Source organism: Ascaphus truei, chromosome 3 (assembly GCF_040206685.1).
Source record: "Ascaphus truei isolate aAscTru1 chromosome 3, aAscTru1.hap1, whole genome shotgun sequence".
NCBI classification, from domain to species: domain Eukaryota; kingdom Metazoa; phylum Chordata; class Amphibia; order Anura; family Ascaphidae; genus Ascaphus; species Ascaphus truei.
In genome coordinates, this window is record NC_134485.1 from 150,553,928 (window position 1) to 150,580,611 (window position 26,684).

Below are 26,684 nucleotides of genomic sequence, written 5' to 3' on the forward strand. Positions count from 1 at the left end.
TGGGGAAAGACATGGTTGCAGACCTGTCTAAGACATGCAAATGAACATACAGTAATATTTACAGTTGCTTTATGCTTTACTGTGGAGGGTTTTTGTCACTTTTTTTACCCACCATAACCTTAATGACAGTGGTGATTACCTAGTCTAGTCTCAAACCTGCTAGCCATTAAGACCAGCCTCACACTGATGATACCCATCAAGGTTGAAACATGTATGTGAGTAGGTCTAATGGCTTTGCATCTCATCCCAGCTTCTGTTTAAAAGCTGTGTTTAAAACAGCATGCATTGGCTTGAGGATTGGCTTGTGTAATACGAGCTTGAGACAAAAGGTGGCACTGAGTGCTCATTTGCATGTCATTTCCCAGAATCCCTTGCTGCAGTGGAAGTGCTGTATGCTGGGTGACAATGGGGAAAGACAGGGTTGCAGACCTGTCTAAGACATGCAAATGAACATACAGTAATATTTACAGTTGCTATATATATATATATATATATATATATATATATATATATATATATATATATATATATATATACAGTGTTCGACAAACCTATACATTTGCTCGCCCCGGGCGAGTGGATTTAACCCCCGGGCGAGTAAATATTGGCCCAAGCAGCACACGTTTGGTGCTAGGGGGCGAGTAGATTTTTTTGTGTGGCGAGTAGATTTTTTGGTGAATTGTCAACCACTGTATATATATATATATATATACACATATATATATATATATATATATATACACTGTATAACAACAACCACTATAATACTTAACATACAGTACTGTAAACATACAGTACTGTATATGCACATCAATGATACTATAGGCCGGCGAGGGCGAGATGTGTTTGCAGCAGAGAGAGATCCGCTGCTCTCTCTGCGCAAACATCGACACATTAAAAATTATTTAAAATACATTTTTATTCATAGTGTAGATGTGCAGGGGGTCTCCGGAGCTGAACCGCGTTTGTTTCAGGTCCGGGGACCCCCTGCTCCCCGAGATACAGGCCCCTTTATGAGGAGCCGGTATCCCTCTGCATTTAAAGGTCCAGATCACGTGACCGCGGCATGTAAACAAAACAGAGGGATACCGGCACCCCCTAAAGGGGCCTGTATCTCGGGAAGCAGGGGGTCCCCGGACCTAAAACCACAGCGGTTCAGCTCCGGAGACCCTCTGCACATCTACAGTATGAATAAAACACATATATAAATAAACACTCGTTCCTTACCTTTGCGGCTATGTGCTATGGTAACGAAGCAGCATTTCTGTATTTTTAATAATATTGTACAGTGAGCAGGGGGTTCCCTGAGCCAGAAATTAATGCTCACGGGACCCCCTGCTCCAGCACAATATTATTAAAAATAAAGAAATGCTACTTCATTACCATAGCTGATAGCCGCTAAGGCAATGAAGGGGTTAACCCACCGTGCCTGCTTTATTGTGGGTAGCGGGGGTGGGTGAAGGGGGTATTTGACCCTTGGTGTGAGTTTAGGATTTGCGGGGGGGTTGGAGGGGTTGCGGGTGCACTTAACCCCTTTACGGCCGTAGCAGTTAATACCGCTACGGTCATGAAGGGGTTAACCCCTCCCGCTACCCCCCCGCAAGCCCTAAACAACCATCGTTGGGACCAATACCCCCTTCACCCACCCCCGCTACCCACAATAAAAAAAATTCACACACAGCAGCCGCCCAAAAAATAAATAAATAAATAAATCTAAATAAATAAATAAATACATGAATATAAATAAATACATTTAAAATACATTTTTATTCATAGTGTAGATGTGCAAGGGGTCTCCAGAGCTGAACCGCGTTGGTTTCAGGTCCAGGGACCCCCTGCTCCCCGAGATACAGCCCCCTTTATGAGGTGCCGGTATCTCTCTGCATTTAAAGGTCCCGATCACGTGACCGCGGCATGTAAACCAAGCAGAGGGATACCGGCACCCCCTAAAGGGGCCTGTATCTCGGGAAGCAGGGGGTCTCCAGACCTAAAACCAAAGCGGTTCAGCTCCGGAGACCCCCTGCACATCTACACTATGAATAAAAATGTATTTTAAATGTATTTATTTCTATTCATGTATTTATTTATTTATTTTGATTTATTTATTAATTGTGCTGCTGCTGTGTGTGAATTTTTTTATTGTGGGTAGCGGGGGTGGGTGAAGGGGGTATTAGCCCCAACGGTGGTTGTTTAGGGCTTGCGGGGGGGTAGCGGGTGCACTTAACCCCTTCACGACCGTAGCGGTATTAACTGCTACGGTCGTGAAGGGGTTAAGTGCACCCGCAACCCCCCCGCAAGTCCTAAACTCACACCAAGGGCCAAATACCCCTTTCACCCACCCATGCTACCCACAATAAAAAAAAATTCACGCACAGCAGCCCCACAATTAATAAATAAATCTAAATAAATAAATACATGAATATAAATAAATATATATGTATATTTATGTATATATATATATATATATATATATATATATATATATATATAGTATATATATATATATATATATATATATATATATATATATATATATATATATATATATATATAGTATATATATAACAACAATCCCTATACACACACTGTATATATGTGTATATATATAATATATATATATATATATATATATATATATATATATAAGAAAGAGAGGAGAGAGTGCACACCCCATAGCGTAAAAACGTAAATTTATTGAGGGGAGGGGGAGGGGGGGATAAAAAATGCACTCACAAGGGTACAAGTTTTAAAAGCATATTGTGATATAATCACCACCATCCGGTAACTGCAACAGGTGCTGGAATAAATCCTCGGTCCCAAGATGGTATTGAACCACGTTGTTTGCAGGATGTCCTGGGCTTGGTTATGGTATGAAACGATTTCCTACGATACCAGGAACACACCGGCCTGCCTGGAGTTCTCTGCGATAGCCAGCGCTCAAATCAGTTGGTAGCTGCGCTCCGTGATGACGTAATGTCCTTGCGTGCGTGATGGTGCTCCCTGACGCGTTTCGTCACACACGGGTGACTTTTTCAAAGGGTTGTGAGACAGAGTGATATGTCCGCATATATATACCCTAATGGATAGTTAATAGTCCCTACAAGCAGCTGGGTAAACTCGTTAAAGTCATAGGAGCTTAAGTGGCTTTCAGGTGAATTAGTTCTTATAATGAGAGAGACACATGAATACAAATATTAAATACCATATATTGATAAGAGCCGTTAGATTCTATCTATACTCTGAAGAGTACATAAACCAGATTATGCAATCAATATCAATTCGCAGTGGACATGACAATGTAAACAATTTAAAGAAAATTTTACGAAAACATAAAGAAAATACATAGATTACAATTGGCACTTATAAATCATGAAGGTGTTAAACTATATGGATGTAGCCCAATAGGGAATTCATGCAAATGTAAATAATTACCCAGATTTAACAAGTGCCAATGATAATGCAAATAATAACAGGTGATAATAATAACCAACGCGGTTCAGCTCCGGAGACCCCCTGCACATCTACACTATGAATAAAAATGTATTTTAAATGTATTTATTTATATTCATTTATTTATTTAGATTTATTTATTTATTTTTTGTGCTGCTGCTGTGTGTGAGTTTTTTTTATTGTGGGTAGCGGGGGTGGGTGAAGGGGGTATTAGCCCCAACGGTGGTTGTTTAGGGCTTGCGGGGGGGTAGCGGTAGGGGTTAACCCCTTCATGACCATAGCGGTATTAACTGCTACGGTCGTGAAGGGGTTAAGTGCACCCGCAACCCCCCCGCAAGTCCTAAACTCACACCAAGGGCCAAATACCCCCTTCACCCACCCCCGCTACCCACAATAAAGCGGGCACGGTGGGTTAACCCCTTCATTGCCTTAGCGGCTATCAGCTATGGTAATGAAGCAGCATTTCTGTATTTTTAATAATATTGTGCAGGAGCAGGGGGTCCCCTGAGCATTAATTTCTGGCTCAGGGAACCCCCTGCTCACTGTACAATATTATTAAAAATACAGAAATGCTGCTTCATTACCATAGCACATAGCCGCAAAGGTAAGGAACGAGTGTTTATTTATATATGTGTTTTATTCATACTGTAGATGTGCAGAGGGTCTCCGGAGCAGAAACGTTTTGGTTTTAGGTCCGGGGACCCCCTGCTTCCCGAGATACAGGCCCCTTTAGGGGGTGCCGGTATCCCTCTGCTTTGTTTACATGCCGCGGTCACGTGATCGGGACCTTTAAATGCAGAGGGATTCCGGCACCTCATAAAGGGGCCTGTATCTCGGGAAGCAGGGGGTCCCCAGACCTGAAACCAACGCGGTTCAGCTCCGGAGACCCCTGCACATCTACACTATGAATAAAAATGTATTTTAAATAATTTCAAACACATCTCGCCAGGGGACGGCCTATAGTATCATTGATGTGCATATACAGTACTGTATGTGTATGTTAGGGGTTATAGAGGTTGTTGTTATACAGTATATACTGTATATATACAGTATATACTGCATTACAATTCATGAAATTCTCGGCTTCAAAGACAACAGCTCGCAAACGCCTCCATGCGTTTTTACACGGCATTGCAGTATTGCAGCCAGCGGGAATAAAATGCTTAAATCACGGGCGCGAAATAACGCAATACATCCCGGGCGAAAACGACACTAAACCGCACATCACCGGGATATTCCGAAATTCGCGGAGCTAGCCAAGTAAGAATAAAGTTGGTCGCCACTGTAAGACCTGCTTGGGCCCTCCCCTTGCAGAGAGCCTCATTGACTTTGAATGTGTATGATCATACTCAATGCTGTACAGGCAATAAACTATTCATTATCTACGAACCCATGTTGGTGAGTTTGCAAACAACGAAATTGAACTCCAAATTCAAGGTGTGATCTTATAGAGCAGCACAATTATGTTTACTTTCCTTCCATCCATTCCCTGTACAGTGCAAGATAAGATCCTGTTTGCCTTTGCAGCTACTGCAGGACATTGGGTATTATTGATAAGCCTGCTATATACAAGCACTCCTAAATCCGTCTTCATCAAGGATTCTCCTAATTTAGTCCCATTTAATTTGTAAATTGCCTGTTTATTCTTGTTTCCTAAATGCAAATCCTTACATTTATCTGTGTTTAACCTCACCTGCCATTTATCTGCCCAAGTTTCCAGTCAATCCAAGTCCTTCTCAAGAGAAATTGCATACTGCCCTGATTCTACTACCTTACACAATTTAGTGTCATCAGCAAAGATGTAGATTTTGTTCTCTATGCCAACCTCAAGGTCATTAATAAACAAGTTAAAAGGCAAGGGTCCGAGTACGATGCTTCAGGTACTCCACTCAACCTGAAAAAGTTCAGTTAATGACAACTCTCTGTTGTCTATCCTTCAACCAGTTTCAATTCAGGTGCAAATATTTTTACGACGTCCAATTTGCTTTATTTTGTACACTGACATGTGGAACTGTATCAAAAGCCTTTCCAAAATCTAAGTAGAACTGTACTACCTTGGTCAAAATTCCTACTTACCTCCTCAGAGAAACTAATAAAGATTAGTTTGGCATGGCCTATCCTTCATAAATCCATGCTCACTATTACTAATAATGTTGTTTTCCATTAGGTATTCCTGAATATAATCCCGTACTAAACCTTCAACTTGCTTTCCCACAATTGATTTTAGGCTTACAGGTCTGTAATTCCCCAGTTGGGATCTAGCTCCCTTTTTAAATATAGACACCACGTCTGTTTAACTCCAATTTTGTGCAACTGAGTCTGTAGAAATTGAGTCCTTGAATAATAAATCTAATGGTTTGGCTATTACTGAACTTAACTCCTTGAGAACTCTCGGATGTATGCCATCAAGGTTAAGTGCCTTATTTACATTAATTTTATCAAGCCGCCTATGAACCACTTCCTCAGTTAACAATATAAAAGTTGTGGCTTCCACCTGCAATACTATTATTGCAATTTATTCTTCCCTAGTCAATACAGAGGCAACACATTTGTTTAATGCCTCTGCTTTTTCCTTATCTCAAATAATTTGCCTGCCCATCTAACAATGAAAGGGTCCTATATTTTAATTTCTATTTTTTTTGTTATTAAGGTACTAAAATAACTTTTAGGTTTGATCTTACTTTCTATTGCAATCTTTTTTTTTTTCTTTTCTCGTTTGACATATTTGATAATTTGATTACCCTTTTGCAACTTTTATTACAAATCTTAAAATTCTGGAATGGTGCCTCCATCCTTTCTGACTTTAAGAATCTAAATGCCTACCGCCTCTTATCTATATCCTCCCCTACCTGTGTTTTTTAAGCAACATTGGTATACACTGGTATCTTATATAAATTGCCCAAGGGTACACACTGATGTGTGCTTTTCGAACAATGTTTTAAAGACTACCCATTTACAGTATCTTCCACATTTTTCCCTGCAAAAATATAATCCCAATTTATTCCTTGCAGATTATTCCTCAATTTATTAAAAATCAGCCTTTCTAAAATTTGAAGCCTTTATTGAACCCATGTAATATCTTTTTTGATAATTTATTTCAAATGAGACCATGTTATGGTCACTGTTACACAAATGTTCCAGGACTTGAATATTTGTTATTACTTATACATTGTTTGATATTACCAAATCCAGTACTGCCCCTCTCCTGGTTGGTTCCTCAATAGTGTGGGTCATATAATTGTCTTTAAGCACCCAAAAAAACCTGTTTCCTTTTGTTGTAATGCTAATCTCATTGCCCAAGTGTGGCGAAAATGGGGGTAATCAGCGCATTAATAAAGGCAGTGGGCTCGGCTGGTTACCCCTATTTCGTATTGGGGATGAAGGGGTTAATATTATATGCTGTATTAAAATACATTTTTATTCATAGTGTAGATGTGCAGGGGTCTCCGGAGCTGAACCGCGTTGGTTTCAGGTCCGGGGACCCCATGCTTCCCGAGATACAGGCCCCTTTATGAGGTGCCGGAATCCCTCTGCATTTAAAGGTTCCGATCACGTGACCGCGGCATGTAAACAAAACAGAGGGATACCGGCACCCCCTAAAGGGGCCTGTATCTCGGGAAGCAGGGGGTCCCCGGACCTAAAACCACAGCGGTTCAGCTCCGGAGACCCTCTGCACATCTACAGTATGAATAAAACACATATATAAATAAACATTCGTTCCTTACCTTTGCGGCTATGTGCTATGGTAACGAAGCAGCATTTCTGTATTTTTAATAATATTGTACAGTGAGCAGGGGGTTCCCTGAGCCAGAAATTAATGCTCAGGGGACCCCCTGCTCCTGCACAATATTATTAAAAATAAAGAAATGCTACTTCATTACCATAGCTGATAGCTGCTAAGGCAATGAAGGGGTTAACCCACCGTGCCTGCTTTATTGTGGGTAGCGGGGGTGGGTGAAGGGGGTATTTGGCCCTTGGTGTGAGTTTAGGATTTGCGGGGGGTTTGGAGGGGTTGCGGGTGCACTTAACCCCTTTACGGCCGTAGCAGTTAATACCGCTACGGTCATGAAGGGGTTAACCCCTCCCGCTACCCCCCCGCAAGCCCTAAACAACCATCGTTGTGACCAATACCCCCTTCACCCACCCCCGCTACCCACAATAAAAAAAATTCACACACAGCAGCCGCCCAAAAAATAAATAAATAAATAAATCTAAATAAATAAATAAATACATGAATATAAATAAATACATTTAAAATACATTTTTATTCATAGTGTAGATGTGCAAGGGGTCTCCAGAGATGAACCGCGTTGGTTTCAGGTCCAGGGACCCCCTGCTCCCCGAGATACAGCCCCCTTTATGAGGTGCCGGTATCTCTCTGCATTTAAAGGTCCCGATCACGTGACCGCGGCATGTAAACCAAGCAGAGGGATACCGGCACCCCCTAAAGGGGCCTGTATCTCGGGAAGCAGGGGGTCTCCAGACCTAAAACCAAAGCGGTTCAGCTCCGGAGACCCCCTGCACATCTACACTATGAATAAAAATGTATTTTAAATGTATTTATTTCTATTCATGTATTTATTTATTTATTTTGATTTATTTATTAATTGTGCTGCTGCTGTGTGTGAATTTTTTTATTGTGGGTAGCGGGGGTGGGTGAAGGGGGTATTAGCCCCAACGGTGGTTGTTTAGGGCTTGCGGGGGGGTAGCGGGTGCACTTAACCCCTTCACGACCGTAGCGGTATTAACTGCTACGGTCGTGAAGGGGTTAAGTGCACCCGCAACCACCCCGCAAGTCCTAAACTCACACCAAGGGCCAAATACCCCTTTCACCCACCCCCGCTACCCACAATAAAAAAAAATTCACGCACAGCAGCCCCACAATTAATAAATAAATCTAAATAAATAAATACATGAATATAAATAAATATATATGTATATTTATGTGTATATATATATATATATATATATATATATATATATATATATAAAGTATATATATATATATATATATATATATATACATATATACAGTATATATATAACAACAATCCCTATACACACACTGTATATATATATATATATATATATATATATATATATATATATATATATATATAAGAAAGAGAGGAGAGAGTGCACACCCCATAGCGTAAAAACGTAAATTTATTGAGGGGAGGGGGAGGGGGGGATAAAAAATGCACTCACAAGGGTACAAGTTTTAAAAGCATATTGTGATATAATCACCACCATCCGGTAACTGCAACAGGTGCTGGAATAAATCCTCGGTCCCAAGATGGTATTGAACCACGTTGTTTGCAGGATGTCCTGGGCTTGGTTATGGTATGAAACGATTTCCTACGATACCAGGAACACACCGGCCTGCCTGGAGTTCTCTGCGATAGCCGGCGCTCAAATCAGTTGGTAGCTGCGCTCCGTGATGACGTAATGTCCTTGCGTGCGTGATGGTGCTCCCTGACGCGTTTCGTCACACACGGGTGACTTTTTCAAAGGGTTGTGAGACAGAGTGATATGTCCGCATATATATACCCTAATGGATAGTTAATAGTCCCTACAAGCAGCTGGGTAAACTCGTTAAAGTCATAGGAGCTTAAGTGGCTTTCAGGTGAATTAGTTCTTATAATGAGAGAGACACATGAATACATATATTAAATACCATATATTGATAAGAGCCGTTAGATTCTATCTATACTCTGAAGAGTACATAAACCAGATTATGCAATCAATATCAATTCGCAGTGGACATGACAATGTAAACAATTTAAAGAAAATTTTACGAAAACATAAAGAAAATACATAGATTACAATTGGCACTTATAAATCATGAAGGTGTTAAACTATATGGATGTAGCCCAATAGGGAATTCATGCAAATGTAAATAATTACCCAGATTTAACAAGTGCCAATGATAATGCAAATAATAACAGGTGATAATAATAACCAACGCGGTTCAGCTCCGGAGACCCCCTGCACATCTACACTATGAATAAAAATGTATTTTAAATGTATTTATTTATATTCATTTATTTATTTACATTTATTTATTTATTTTTTGTGCTGCTGCTGTGTGTGAGTTTTTTTTATTGTGGGTAGCGGGGGTGGGTGAAGGGGGTATTAGCCCCAACGGTGGTTGTTCAGGGCTTGCGGGGGGGGTAGCGGTAGGGGTTAACCCCTTCATGACCATAGCGGTATTAACTGCTACGGTCGTGAAGGGGTTAAGTGCACCCGCAACCCCCCCGCAAGTCCTAAACTCACACCAAGGGCCAAATACCCCCTTCACCCACCCCCGCTACCCACAATAAAGCGGGCACAGTGGGTTAACCCCTTCATTGCCTTAGCGGCTATCAGCTATGGTAATGAAGCAGCATTTCTGTATTTTTAATAATATTGTGCAGGAGCAGGGGGTCCCCTGAGCATTAATTTCTGGCTCAGGTAACCCCCTGCTCACTGTACAATATTATTAAAAATACAGAAATGCTGCTTCATTACCATAGCACATAGCCGCAAAGGTAAGGAACGAGTGTTTATTTATATATGTGTTTTATTCATACTGTACATGTGCAGAGGGTCTCCGGAGCAGAAACGTTTTGGTTTTAGGTCCGGGGACCCCCTGCTTCCCGAGATACAGGCCCCTTTAGGGGGTGCCGGTATCCCTCTGCTTTGTTTACATGCCGCGGTCACGTGATCGGGACCTTTAAATGCAGAGGGATTCCGGCACCTCATAAAGGGGCCTGTATCTCGGGAAGCAGGGGGTCCCCGGACCTGAAACCAACGCGGTTCAGCTCCGGAGACCCCTGCACATCTACACTATGAATAAAAATGTATTTTAAATAATTTTTAATGTGCCGATGTTTGCGCAGAGAGAGCAGCGGTTCTCTCTCTGCTGCAAACACATCTCGCCAGGGGACGGCCTATAGTATCATTGATGTGCATATACAGTACTGTATGTGTATGTTAGGGGTTATAGAGGTTGTTGTTATACAGTATATACTGTATATATACAGTATATACTGCATTACAATTCATGAAATTCTCGGCTTCAAAGACAACAGCTCGCAAACGCCCCCATGCGTTTTTACACGGCATTGCAGTATTGCAGCCAGCGGGAATAAAATGCTTAAATCACGGGCGCGAAATAACGCAATACATCCCGGGCGAAAACGACACTAAACCGCACATCACCGGGATATTCCGAAATTCGCGGAGCTAGCCAAGTAAGAATAAAGTTGGTCGCCACTGTAAGACCTGCTTGGGCCCTCCCCTTGCAGAGAGCCTCATTGACTTTGAATGTGTATGATCATACTCAATGCTGTACAGGCAATAAACTATTCATTATCTACGAACCCATGTTGGTGAGTTTGCAAACAACGAAATTGAACTCCAAATTCAAGGTGTGATCTTATAGAGCAGCACAATTATGTTTACTTTCCTTCCATCCATTCCCTGTACAGTGCAAGATAAGATCCTGTTTGCCTTTGCAGCTACTGCAGGACATTGGGTATTATTGATAAGCCTGCTATATACAAGCACTCCTAAATCCGTCTTCATCAAGGATTCTCCTAATTTAGTCCCATTTAATTTGTAAATTGCCTGTTTATTCTTGTTTCCTAAATGCAAATCCTTACATTTATCTGTGTTTAACCTCACCTGCCATTTATCTACCCAAGTTTCCAGTCAATCCAAGTCCTTCTCAAGAGAAATTGCATACTGCCCTGATTCTACTACCTTACACAATTTAGTGTCATCAGCAAAGATGTAGATTTTGTTCTCTATGCCAACCTCAAGGTCATTAATAAACAAGTTAAAAGGCAAGGGTCCGAGTACGATGCTTCAGGTACTCCACTCAACCTGAAAAAGTTCAGTTAATGACAACTCTCTGTTGTCTATCCTTCAACCAGTTTCAATTCAGGTGCAAATATTTTTACGACGTCCAATTTGCTTTATTTTGTACACTGACATGTGGAACTGTATCAAAAGCCTTTCCAAAATCTAAGTAGAACTGTACTACCTTGGTCAAAATTCCTACTTACCTCCTCAGAGAAACTAATAAAGATTAGTTTGGCATGGCCTATCCTTCATAAATCCATGCTCACTATTACTAATAATGTTGTTTTCCATTAGGTATTCCTGAATATAATCCCGTACTAAACCTTCAACTTGCTTTCCCACAATTGATTTTAGGCTTACAGGTCTGTAATTCCCCAGTTGGGATCTAGCTCCCTTTTTAAATATAGACACCACGTCTGTTTAACTCCAATTTTGTGCAACTGAGTCTGTAGAAATTGAGTCCTTGAATAATAAATCTAAGGGTTTGGCTATTACTGAACTTAACTCCTTGAGAACTCTCGGATGTATGCCATCAAGGTTAAGTGCCTTATTTACATTAATTTTATCAAGCCGCCTATGAACCACTTCCTCAGTTAACAATATAAAAGTTGTGGCTTCCACCTGCAATACTATTATTGCAATTTATTCTTCCCTAGTCAATACAGAGGCAACACATTTGTTTAATGCCTCTGCTTTTTCCTTATCTCAAATAATTTGCCTGCCCATCTAACAATGAAAGGGTCCTATATTTTAATTTCTATTTTTTTTGTTATTAAGGTACTAAAATAACTTTTAGGTTTGATCTTACTTTCTATTGCAATCTTTTTTTTTTCTTTTCTCGTTTGACATATTTGATAATTTGATTACCCTTTTGCAACTTTTATTACAAATCTTAAAATTCTGGAATGGTGCTTCCATCCTTTCTGACTTTAAGAATCTAAATGCCTGCCGCCTCTTATCTATATCCTCCCCTACCTGTGTTTTTTAAGCAACATTGGTATACACTGGTATCTTATATAAATTGCCCAAGGGTACACACTGATGTGTGCTTTTCGAACAATGTTTTAAAGACTACCCATTTACAGTATCTTCCACATTTTTCCCTGCAAAAATATAATCCCAATTTATTCCTTGCAGATTATTCCTCAATTTATTAAAAATCAGCCTTTCTAAAATTTGAAGCCTTTATTGAACCCATGTAATATCTTTTTTGATAATTTATTTCAAATGAGACCATGTTATGGTCACTGTTACTCAAATGTTCCAGGACTTGAATATTTGTTATTACTTATACATTGTTTGATATTACCAAATCCAGTACTGCCCCTCTCCTGGTTGGTTCCTCAATAGTGTGGGTCATATAATTGTCTTTAAGCACCCAAAAAAACCTGTTTCCTTTTGTTGTAATGCTAATCTCATTGCCCAAGTGTGGCGAAAATGGGGGTAATCAGCGCATTAATAAAGGCAGTGGGCTCGGCTGGTTACCCCTATTTCGTATTGGGGATGAAGGGGTTAATATTATATGCTGTATTAAAATACATTTTTATTCATAGTGTAGATGTGCAGGGGTCTCCGGAGCTGAACCGCGTTGGTTTCAGGTCCGGGGACCCCCTGCTTCCCGAGATACAGGCCCCTTTATGAGGTGCCGGAATCCCTCTGCATTTAAAGGTCCCGATCACGTGACCGCGGCATGTAAACAAAACAGAGGGATACCGGCACCCCCTAAAGGGGCCTGTATCTCGGGAAGCAGGGGGTCCCCGGACCTAAAACCACAGCGGTTCAGCTCCGGAGACCCTCTGCACATCTACAGTATGAATAAAACACATATATAAATAAACATTCGTTCCTTACCTTTGCGGCTATGTGCTATGGTAATGAAGCAGCATTTCTGTATTTTTAATAATATTTACAGTGAGCAGGGTGTTCCCTGAGCCAGAAATTAATGCTCAGGGGACCCCCTGCTCCTGCACAATATTATTAAAAATACAGAAATGCTGCTTCATTACCATAGCTGATAGCCGCTAAGGCAATGAAGGGGTTAACCCACCGTGCCCGCTTTATTGTGGGTAGCGGGGGTGGGTGAAGGGGGTATTTGGCCCTTGGTGTGAGTTTAGGACTTGCGGGGGGGTTGCGGGTGCACTTAACCCCTTCACGACCGTAGCAGTTAATACCGCTATTTTAAGACTGCTAATTTAGGAACGGAGTGAGCCAGCACCCTGATTTTTGGGGTGCCGCCTCAGTGTAATCCCCCAAGTACACACATATTAAAAATATAACTTTGTCATAAGGGAAACATATATTTTTGATGAAGTGCCTTTCTTGTGCAGTTAAAATGTACCGGCAGGATGCTGTTTTTTTCTGCCTGCCTTTGTAATGCATTAAGGACCAAATGTTATGTATACATGAAAGACCCTAGATACTTAAAAAGTGTCACTTAATCAGGATGTTTCTGAGTAGCAGGTCCTGTTACTCATCCTGGCTATTTCACACCTTGGGACCAAACTCCAGACATTGCGTTCCCAGAAATGAGTGGCCCCTTTTTACTTAGAAGTGCTACCAAGCTGCTTACTGAGCATGCTCAGAGTTACCTGAGCTGGCTGTAGGATTTGCCCATGTGACATGGCAGGTACTGATAGGAGGGAGATAATTCTTTGCCAATGGGATGAGGCTAATGTAACCCTTCACAGGTCCTTGTGCTTAAAAGGGCCTGTACCCCTCATTCCTGTGTTGTTCCTGCTGTCGTTGTTCCTGCTGCTGTTGTTGCTGTTGCTGCTGTTGTTGTTACCTGATTTCTTCAAGCGGATAAGACCTAAGTACAGCGGCTACGATTCCAGAACGCAAGGGGTTAAAAACATCGCAACAAGGAAACTTGCCCTGCTTCAGGATTTCGTTAGCCCTGGGGATCCAGACCAATCCCAGAGAACCAGAAAAGACTTTGCACATTCACAGAAGGATTGGACTGGCTATTTATTTGGCAATTTGCAAATGGACTACATTTTAAAGGACAATCTTTGCACATTTCTGGACATTATCCTCTGTTTCTCTACCCGTGAGTGTAATTATTAAGTTTATTCTGCAGTTGTCGTGTGTTTGCCTATCAAGGGAATAAATCTCAGTTTATTTTGCTCAACCTGTTCTGCTCAACCAGGACCCACGAAATATAAATGTGTTATTAAGCGCGTCTCCCGTCACACCAAGTCTATGTCTGGATAATTAAAATCCCCCATTATGCAAACATGACCTAGTTTTGATGCCTTTTCCATTTGCAAAAGTATTTGGCTATCTCACAGATATTTTGTGGTTTATAGCATATCCCTACAAACATTTGCTTTATACGTTTACCTCCACTGCTAATTTCTATCCACAAGGTCTGTACATTTTCATCATTCCCTTCATACACATCTTCCCTTATAATAGGTTTTAGATCTGGTTTAGCATATAAACATACTCCACCCCCTCTTATTTGCTGGACCCTTCCTAAACAAGAAATAACCAACTAAATTAACTGCCCATTCAGGAGTTTAATCCCATAATGTTTCAGTAATGTCTATATCATACTTCTCCCTTGTTGCTATTAAATCAAGCTCACCCATTTTATCTGTCGTGCTTCTTGCATTAGCAAGCATTTAAGGTTTCTTTTCAGTCTGTACTTTTATCTTATCAGCTAATGCCTTTGAACTCCAATTGGATTTAGTCTTCATACATTTTCTAGTATTATCTGTATTTAATCTCGGTGTCTCCCTGCTTGCCAAACTTGTCCTATTCTACCTCCATGACCACTTGCTATTTCCCCATTCCCAACTATTATTTTTAGTTCATTATCGGTTTCTTGTATTGTCTTGTGCTTCAGAGATTAATTTTAAAATTATTTATTATTATTTATTTATAAGTAAAAGCAATAACCACCTAAATTCACAGCTAACCGTCTGATAAAATTAGTGGAGCACTGGTCTACAGGTTAATAACAGTAAAGAGGTTAATATGAGTAGTTGCACCACCACAACTATTAATCATATCAATATCCTGGTAGAGGATATCCTGGAACAGTAGGTTCTTTTAAATCATTCACCTAGATGAGAATTCAACCTTCATCTTATCTTGGCTACAATTCACTGGTGGTTACTATAAGCATCTTATATTCTAGAAAAGAGAATTGGTTAGCAGATGACGCGTCAAGTGACTATTTTGCAAGAGGACATTCACCTAGATTTAAAGAGCTTTCACAGACTGTGCCAGAATTGCAGTTATAACCCAAAACATCTTTGTGTTGAAATGTCTTTGGGGATCTATAAAGTTCCTATAAAAAATTTAAGATTCCCAAATCAATTACATAAATGCAAGGATGCTTTAACAGTCCAGCGGGATTGAAGACATGTTTTCATATGGACTGCTTTTACTTTGCCTATGAAAAAGAACGCTCTAGTGAAGCCGTTTTAAAGCAAGCAGCAGGCTTAACTCCTAAACTGCCTAATGGACTGCAAATTAGTAAGTGGGTTAATGGGACATTGAAGATAAAAACTTATTGCTCGGAGTTCAGATACCTCCAAAGAGAAGCTGAATCATGGAAGGAGTTAAGATTAAAGCAGCAATAATATCTGGGGGCCTGTCTCAATGATAAACAGGTTAACTGAGCATAAACAAAAATGAGTCACCAACAGGTGACCTACCCTAGGGCAGATCTCATCAATGGTTTTTAATGTGGATTTCTCATCTGGAAGAGGGGGATTTGTTCTTGATTTTGGAGAGTTAAATGTATTGAGACACTTGGCATCTCTATACATTACTACATGTTTCCTTCAAAGAGTTGGGGAAATGTATGCGACTGGATATTAAACTACTGCTTTAAGAAAGTGGTAAAGCTAAATTATGACAACAGGGTGAAATATGGTGAAAATAAACAGAAGCAAAGTGTGAGAGGTGATAACCGGTGCAAATAAAAAAAGGTGGCGAGATTAAACTGTTGAGCTAAAGCATTTGGTCAGGGAGGAAGCTGCAGCATTAAAAAAATACTAGCGACTAGATAGACCTCAATCTTTAGCCATCATAGGATTTAAAGAGCCCTAAAACAATAAAAACTAGTAATATCAGTAGACAATCGCTCAAGGATCATACTGACCAGTGTAGACAGAGAGCTCTTGCAGCGTGGACCTGACACCCCCGACCAGGCCCTACACTTCGTGTTGGAGAATATTGGTCCTGAACGATCCCATGATCACGTGAGGAGAGGCCTTGTTGCGGCCCAAAATGGTATCTAAGCTGGTTGAGAACTTCCAGCCAACCACGTGGGGCCTATGACCACACTTTTTCTTGCCCCTTATACCCAAGAGGACCACAGAGACTGAGTCAATCGGATATGGACACTATGCAAGCGCCTGAGGAATGAGTGGAGGTCCACTCGGTATTAAGGAGCCATGACATTGCCCCTCCTCCCCCTTATCCCTCCTCGCATCCTCCCTTCCAACTCCCTCCTTCCCCCCACCCTCCTCTTTCCTCCCCTCCATTCCATCCTCCCTCCCTCCCCCCCCCATAGACCCACTCACCTCTACCTGGCTTCCCTCAAAGAGTGGGGATAACTAGACTTGATGATCAGGGGGGTCTGACCCAATGTGTACGGCCTCCCTGCCGCTATCACTCAGGTAAAAAAAATCAGATTCTGAAATGTTCATAATTACCTCTAATTGTGTTTAGTAGGAGGTGCAAGTTGTTAAAGTTATAGTGATCATTTAAAGTTAACAAAGTTCCACCTACCACTCCCCCCATTACCCTCTACTTTTGGCCTTTTATTGTCCAGTTACCACTGTGTCCCTCCCCATAGTGAAAGCCCTTCCCATTCCCAAGGGCTACCATGTCTGGCTCTGGGCATCTCCCAGACTCCTATACTTGTTACCTATACACCCCTTCCTGCTCCCTTTGTGTTTCTCCCCTTCTCAAATATATTCCAGGGTTCACTCTTGTTCAATTGACAAACCAGGTCCAACACTCCACAAGCAGATATCCACCCACAAGCTCTCATGCCAATCAAAGTAATCTCACATAACACAAAAAGGGCTAAACAGCCCCCAGAAACGCAGCATGACAATGACAGGTGAGAAACAAGCAGGTGATATCCTTTTCTACAAGACACTCATTTTAGGCATTTAGACGGACAGAGGTTCTTTAACAAAACTTTCCCCATGGTATACCTGGCCTCAGTGCAGGTTAAAAAGAGAGGGGTAGGGGGCGCATGCGCGGCGCTGAACACATGGCCGCCTGAGAAGCAAGCCTTGCATAAGACTGATGCAAAACTGAAAAAAAGGTTAAAAAAAAAAAAAGCGGACTAAACTATATAAAATAAAAAGATAGACACCTCTAAGTAGAGATGCCTCCAAAACTACCTAAACATCCTCCACAGCCTGAAATGGTTGACTTCTTCCGAAAGAAAAATTTGTGTGCTGCCCGCGGAGGAGATTCGCCAACACGCAGTCAGAATCCGAATCGGAAACTGAGCCCTGCAGCCAGAACTCAACCAAATAGGATAATGAAGACCTATACAGGAATATTAAATCTCTCCTGCAGGCTGAACTAACCGAGACCAGGCAAGAGGTAGCAGAGATTGATGTGCGAACAGACTCACTGGAGAGAAAAGAACGGAGGCGATCATACAGGATCAGGAAACTGCAGCTAGAAACCTAGACAATCTGAAAGATTGCGGAGGTTGTAGAGAGAAAGGATGACACGGACAATAGAGGTCGGCATAACAACCTCTGAATCAGAGGGATACCGGAGACCATTTCAGACCCAGAGAGCTTTGTCTGCAGCTGGTTTAAATCGCTGATCCCGGATAGCTCAGCAGAGTACCTGATGATCGACCGCTGTCATAGGGACCTAAGACATCCGAACAGTGATAAACCTTGTGAGGTAGTGATACGTATCAATTATATCAAAACTAAATAAACATTTTTGTCGAAAATGAGATCTCCACAAAACCTGAATCACGAGAATGTGAGACTTCAGGTGTTTCCTGATCTTGTCCCCACCACTCTGATGCGAAGGAGGTCTCTTAAACCTATGACTGATTTACTCATGCGCGCGGGACATTCAATATCTTTGGGGATTCCCCTTCAAATTAATTGTGATGCGAGAAGTGGTAACTTACTTACTCAGACATGGAGGAAGGAAAAGAGTTCCTGGCTAAACTGGGTGTCCAATATATTGAGTGGAGACAAGTAAACTGGGTGGGGAAGGGGGGGTGGGAAAGGGGGGAGGGGTAAGGGGGGGATGGGGGGAGGGGGATGGGAAAAAGGTAATCTCTGCTCAGCTGTATACCATAATTGGTTAAATGTATGAGAAATGGTGCTGTGTCGAGAAATTTGCAAATAATAAAACACCTAAGAAAAAGAACTCGGCTAGTAGCACTCTGTAACTCGAAGTGGATAATTTGAAGTAGTTAAAAATGCTTTATTAGTGTCAATTTAAAATACATAGGTGCGCACAAAACAGATGTGACTATATATCTCAGTCATGCCCATGCTATCTATTAGGGTCAATCTTAGTAAGATGTTAAATGCTTATGTTAGTGTGAAGCCACCAATAGGCACTAAACTATTGATAATAATTGCACATGTATACCATATTAAATGATAGTTACATAGTAGATGAGGTTGAAAAAAGACGTACGTCCATCAAGTTCAACCTATGCTAAATTTAGGCACCAGATACTTTATACTATAGCTATACTTACTTATTGATCCAGAGGAAGGCAAACAAAAAACCCCATGAAGGGGAAAAATTAATTCCTTCCTGACTCCATGAATTGGCAATCTTATTAATCCCTGGATCAACATCCTTCCCATGTATACTTATTTGGTATATCACGGTATACCTTTCCTTTCTAAAAAGATGTCAAACCTTTTTTTGAACAAATCTATTGTATCTGCCATCACAGTCTCCATGGGTAATGAATTCCACATTTTGACTGCCCTTACTGTAAAGAAACCTTTCCTTTGTAGCTGGTGAAATTTCCTTTCCTCCAACCTTAAGGGATGGCCCGAGTCCTTTGTACTGCCCGTGGGATGAATAGTTCTTTTGAAAGCTCCTTGTATTGTCCCTGAATATATTTGCATTTAGTTATCATATCCTCTCTTAGACGCCTCTTCTCTAATGTAAATAAATCTAATTTAGCAAGCCTCTCTTCATAAGTTAGAATGTCCATCCCCTTTATAAATTTGGTGGCTCTTCTCTGCCCTCTCTCTAGTTCCATAATGTCTTTTCTTAGGATTGGTGCCCAAAATTGTACTCCATATTCAAGGTGTGGTCTTACTAATGCTTTGTAAAGGGGCATAATTATGTTTACTTCCCTTCCATCCATTGCCCGTTTGATGCAAGATAAGATCTTGTTTGCCTTTGCAGCTACTGCATGACATTGGGCACTATTGCTAAGCCTGCTGTCTACAAGCACTCCTAAATCCTTGTCCATCAAGGATTCCCCCAATATATCTCCATATAATTTGTAAGTCGCCTTTTTATTCTTGCATCCCAAATGCATAACCTTACATTTATCTGTATTAAACCTCATTTGCCATTTACCTGCCCACGTTTCAAGTCTCTCCAAGTCCTTCTGAAGAGAAATTACATCCTGCTCTGATTCTATTACCTTACACAATTTAGTATCATCAGCAATGATGGAGACTTTGCTCTCAATCCCAACCTCAAGGTCATTAATAAACAAGTTAAAAAGCAGGGGTACCAGTACCGATCCTTGAGGTACTCCACTCACGACTTTAGCCCAACCTGAAAAAGTTCCATTTATGACAACCCTCTGTTGTCTGTCCTTTAACCAGTTTTCAATCCAGGTGCATATATTATTACTGAGTCCAATTTTCTTTATTTTGTACACCAACCTCTTGTGTGAAACTGTATCAAAAGCCTTTGCAAAATCTAAGTAGACCACATCAACTGCATTACCCTGGTCTAAATTCCTACGTACCTCCTCAAAGAAACAAAGAAGGTTAGTTTGGCAAGATCTATAGTTCATAAATCCATGCTGACCATTACTAATAATTTTGATTTCCATTAGGTATTCCTGAATATTATCCCGTATTAAACCTTCAAGTAGTTTCCCTACTATTGAAGTCAGGTTTACAGGTCTGTAATTCCCCAGGTGTGATCTAGCTCCCTTTTTAAATATAGGCACCACATCTGCTTTACGCCAATCTTGTGGTACTGAGCCTGTGGAAATGGAGTCTTTGAATATTAAATATAATGGTTTTACGATTACTGAGCTTAACTCCTTGAGAACTCTTGGATGTATGCCATCGGGCCAGGTGCCTTATTTACTTTAATTTTTTCAAGTCGCTTATGAACTTCTTCCTCAGTTAACCAATTGTTCATTCATATGGAGGTTGTGGCTTCCTCCTGTGGCACTACTATTGAACTTGATTCTTCCCTGGTGAACACAGAGGCAAAGAATTTGTTTAACACCTCCGCTTTCTCCTTATCTCCAGTAATCTGCCTACCCATCTCACACTGAAAGGGTACTATATTTTCTTTTCTCATTTTTTTGTTATTAAGGTACTTAAAGAACTTTTTAGGGTTGACCTTACTTTCTATTGCAATCCTTTTTTCATTATCCCTTTTTGCTAATTTGATTGCCCTTTTGCAATTTTTGTTACATTCCTTATAATTCTGATACGATGTCTCTGTCCCTTCTGACTTAAAGAATCTAAACGCCTTCCTCTTCTTGTCCATTTCCTCCCCTACCTGTTTATTTAGCCACATTGGTTTTGACTTATTTCATTTATACTTATTACCCAAGGGTATACACTGATAAGTGTGCTTTTCTAACAATATTTTAAAGACTGCCCATTTATCTTCTACATTTTTCCCTGCAAAAACATCATCCCATTGTATTACTACTAGATTAGACCTCAGTTTATTAAAATCTGCCTTTCTAAAGTTTAAAGTCTTTGTTGAACCCAAGTAATCTGTTTTTTGATAATTTATTTCAAATGAGACCATGTTATGATCACTGTTACCCAAATGTTCCAGGACTTGAATATTTGTTATTACTTCTACATTGTTTGATATGACCAAATCCAGAGCTGCCCCTCTCCTGGTTGGTTCCTCAAAAATTTGGGTCATATAATTATCTTTAAGCACCCCCAAAAACCTGTTCCCTTTTGTTGTAACGCTAATCTCATTGCCCCAGTCTATGTCTGGATAATTAAAATCCCCCATTATACAAACATCACCCAGTTTTGATGTCTTCTCCATTTGCAAAAGTATTTTAGCTTCCTCAACCTCACAGATATTTGTGAGCATTTGTGTTTTATATCATATTCCCACAAACATTTTCTTTATACAGTACTTTTACCTCCACTGCTAATTTCTATCCACAAGGTCTCTACATTTTCATCATTCCCTTCATAGACATCATCCCTTATAATAGGTTTTAGATCCGGTTTAACATATAAACATACTCCACCTCCCCTTCTATTTGTTCGATACTTCCGAAAAAGAGAATAACCCTCTAAATTAACGGTCCAGTCATGAGTTTCATCCCACCATGTTTCAGTAATGCCTATGATTTCATACTGCTCCCTTGTAGCTATTAATTCAAGCTCCCCCATTTTATCTGTCAGGCTTCTTGCATTAGCAAGTATGCATTTCAGGGTTTCTTCAGCCTGTACTATTATCTTATCTGCTCCTTCCTTTCTGCTCCCACTTGGTTTAGTCTTTAGAAGTTTTCTAGTATTATCTGTATTTACTATGGGTATCTCACTGCTTGTCAAACTTGCACTTGCCCTCATTCTACATCCATACAACCTTGTATCCTCATCTATTCCATTTAGTTCATTATCTGTTTCATTCCCCTCCCCCCTCCATCCTAGTTTAAAATCTCCTCCAACCTTTTTAGCATTCTCCCCCCTAGCACAGAAGATCCCTCTTCATTGAGGTGCAATCCGTCCCTAGAATATAGATGGCACCTCTCAGAAAAGGAGTCCCAGTGCTCTAAAAACCCAAACCCCTCATTTCTGCACCACTTTCTTAGCCATGCATTAACCTCCCTGATCTCTGACTGTCTCCCTGCGGTAGCGCATGGCACTGGTAGTATTTCAGAAAATAGTTATAAGTAGAAATTATGGTCTTGGTTCCCCCATAGTAATTCTCTGAGGGGTGGACCCCTAATGAGGCTGTTATAACATAGAACGCTCTGTGATAACGAACTATGCCACAGCTAGTGGAATGTGTAGTAGGCTACCCTTTAGAGAACTAGATGTAGTCGTTATGAAGGCTGTATATATATATATATATATATATATGTATATATGCAAATACAACTGTATGCTCATCTGCATGTCTTAGGCAGGTCTGCAACCCCGCCTTTCCCCATTATCACCCAGCATACAGCACTTCCACTGCAGCAAGGTATTCTGGGAAATGCCATGCAAATAAGCACACAGTGTCACTTTTTGCCTCAATAACCATTTTTAACATGGTTCCCTATAGGCTTAAGCTTGCTGCATGGTCACAGAAAAGGACTGCGCTTGGGTATGGTGTGACAGCAATAGTATAATAATAAATGATCAGAAAATGTATAAATATATAAAAAACCTAAATGACAATAATAATATTTAACTGTGCAATCAATACGTTCACCAAATGCATATATAGTTATAAAAAGATGTGCTGTGGACCCAATAACAAATCCTTTGAAGTCCAAATGAAGTCCAAAAAATGCAAGATACAGAAAAGCACTGACAGGAAAAAGGCTGCTTCTTTAAAGGGCACAACGACCTCCCTCTCCACCTGCATAGAAAATAGAAGAAAAAAGCGCCCAATCCTAGTGCATTACTGTGCAAAAAATGGTTTAATTCCCAATAAAAGGCTCATAAAATGAACTCACAAACATAAAAGATAAAAAAGCATTGTATGAGTAATACTCATGCTCCAAAGGATCTGTAAGCGCTGCTGCTCTGCTACTCTGCTCCGTGACACCACCGAATCCAGTACAGCCCTCATGTATCTCTGCCAGCAGGAACTCACGTCATCAGGCTCCTCACAGTATTCTTTCCCCGAGAACACACCTCCAGATAGTTTAGGTTCCCACCGGGGACAATGTTTGCGGCGGAACGAACAGATGACGTCACGCCGTGCACGGAGATGGCAAGCAGGAGAATGTCAGGCAGAACTCATAAATCAACGCTGCAGGAATCCACAGCACACCTGGCCCTACGCGTTTCAACAGCTAAACTGTTTTCATCAGGGGATGGACAATGGGTGTGCTAGACACATATATATATATATATATATATATATATATATATATATATATATAATCAAAAAATAAATAGATGATACCGTTCTGTGGCTAACGAAATGCTTTTATTGCTAACACGGTACTGATACCTCTACATACATATATATATACATATATATATACACCCACACATCCAATTAGCTATGCAAAGGTAGATTAAAAAATCAGGTGTAAACAATTAGCATAATGAGAATGAATCTGATACCCCCACATAAGAAAAACATATGCAGCTATAGATTTAAACCATAACAATCTTAATCTTACACAGAATAAATTGTAAATAATGTATAATACATAACATTACTACGCTTGCAATTGTCAAAATATTTCTCAGGTAAACAGACCATAAAATATCTATATATAATAAATATCTGAAATCAACTGAGTGAACAGTGAAAAAAAAACATTGTAATGTTATCAATAATTAGCTTGAGGAGAATGGACTTGATAATAACACTAGATCTATAATCTATATAAAAATAAAAATAAAATTATAAAAAAATATATAAAATAAAAGGAAAAATGAATATAAATATAACCTAAAATAAACAAAATCAACAATGAATCCAAATAAAATAAAAAGTTAAAAAGAAGAAAATATATAGGTATACCAATATGAATCATAGAAATGTTAATACAATATAGAATAAACACAACATGTATTAGATATATCTATTAGTTCATGAAAAATAATATATTCAATCAAATATGAAATGAACACAGAAAGAGGGGGAAACCTTAAATGTGCATGTATGTACTCCATGTGAGTGTAAGAATACACTCAGAGAACCATCGAGGAAAAAAACAATATATGTGTATATAAAGAGACTGATTGTCTCATAAAATACCCCAAAGAAAGATAGATGAGCAGATAACACATGTATCCAAGATCAACAAGAATCTCTGACCTGACAGTGCAATACAGTCACTGACACCTCACTTCTCATAATGTGAATTGAAATAGTGATATAAATAACCTAAATCTGAATGTATAGTAATTATAATAAAATACGTGATGTATACTAATTTGTAATAATGTGTCATTACCACCCTGTGTAGGTATCAGAAAAGTGACCTATACTTTATACTATGTGAACAGTATGTGTGAAGTGACATGAATAAAGACTAGATAATATATTGTGTCTAGTGTTAATAAATAAAAAATCACATCCCCATATGGAATGACACGAAGGGAACATGTCTAGCATGTTCAACCCAGACCTCCGTGCCCATCCCACATGGGGAACAAAGACCGCTAGGCAAAGGGAAGAAGAAAGAGGGGAAATCAAATAATCCCAGGATTCAAACAACAGTGCTGATGTCAATACAATCATTCAGTCCTTCTGGACTGAGTGTATTTAATACATAGATCCAGTATGTCTCTCTTAAATTAAGAAATGTATGCCTGTCTCCACTTAGAAGTGTTGAACTAATGGCTTCAATACCCATAACTTTCAAAGAAGAAGGATCTTTATTGTGTTTGAGATTGTAATGTCTAGAAAGACTGTGTGATTGTAATCCATGAATTATTATTTTATTTTTTTCTTATGTGGGGGTATCAGATTCATTCTCATTATGCTAATTGTTTACACCTGATTTTTTAATCTATCTTTGCATAGCTAATAGGATGTGTGGGTGTATATATATATATGGACTATGGGTGTGCTAGACACACACACACACATATATATATATATATATATATATATGTGTGTCATATATATATATATATATATATATATATATATACACTGGCGACACACTTTATTCGAGCTTGGCTAGTCCCACGAATTCGGGTATACCCGGGTGTATTGAGGTTTGTGACTGTTTTCTGCCCGAGTACATTGAGTTATTTTCCAAGCAGGGATTGAAGCGTTTTATTCCCGCTGGCTGCAATACTGCACAGTATATATATATAAACTGCATTACAATTCATGAATTTATGCCATCTGGTAGACACGCGAAGCATTGCAGCCTATTAAATCCTAATCATTATCATTTAACAGATCAGCCGCCCATCAGCCAGGCATGAACCCAGGCTGGGAAGGCAAATGCAACGGGGCTTGTCAGAGGTTAGGAGTGGCGCATTCCAGGTATCTGCCAGGTACATACCGGGTATTTGCTCGAATAAAGTGTGTCGGTGCAGTATATATATATATATATATATATATATATATGTGTGTCTAGCACACCCATAGTCCATCCCCTGATGAAAACAGTTTAGCTGTTGAAACGCGTAGGGCCAGGTGTGCTGTGGATTCCTGCAGCGTTGATTTATGAGTTCTGCCTGACATTCTCCTGCTTGCCATCTCCGTGCACGGCGTGACGTCATCTGTTCGTTCCGCCGCAAACATTGTCCCCGGTGGGAACCTAAACTATCTGGAGGTGTGTTCCCGGGGAAAGAATACTGTAAGGAGCCTGATGACGTGAGTTCCTGCTGGCAGAGATACACGAGGGCTGTACTGGATTCGGTGGTGTCACGGAGCAGAGTAGCAGAGCAGCAGCGCTTACAGATCCTTTGGAGCATGAGTATTACTCATACAATGCTTTTTTATCTTTTATGTTTGTGAGTTCATTTTATGAGCCTTTTATTGGGAATTAAACCATTTTTTGCACAGTAATGCACTAGGATTGGGCGCTTTTTTCTTCTATTATATATATATATATTGGCTAGGCTAGCCGATCAGCCTTGAGGAAGTGCGCATGCGCAAAACGTCCCTCCTTCCCGGCAGCGCGTCATCCCCGCCTCCCAGGGGCGCGCGGCGGCTCCCATCCACACACGCGCCTCAGTGCGCCATACTCCCGTCGCGCGCACGTGGCGTGCATGCACGTCTCTTAGAGACAAGCACCAGTAGGAATGCCTGGACTAATCTCAAGGGGGCTACACCTGAGATTCATCCTGCCTCAGCCAATCACAGGTCTACTTACGTCTAACACTTCTCCCTGTTCATCCTGATTGGTTCCCTTCTGTATATATGATTCAGTCGCCCTCTGTTCGTCGCTGAGCATAGACCTTCTATGCACAGTGCTCATTTGCAGCCTGAGTACCTGTCCATGTTATCCAGTTTACCTGTTGTGATCCTGCTTG

At 40.4% G+C, this 26,684-nt stretch overlaps 1 protein-coding gene across 1 annotated transcript in view; it reads right to left on the reverse strand.

Annotated features, from left to right (window-relative positions):
• BRIP1 (BRCA1 interacting DNA helicase 1) overlaps positions 1-26,684 on the reverse strand; it is a 746,182-nt gene that overhangs the window by 404,579 nt on the left and 314,919 nt on the right. The window lies entirely within an intron of this gene.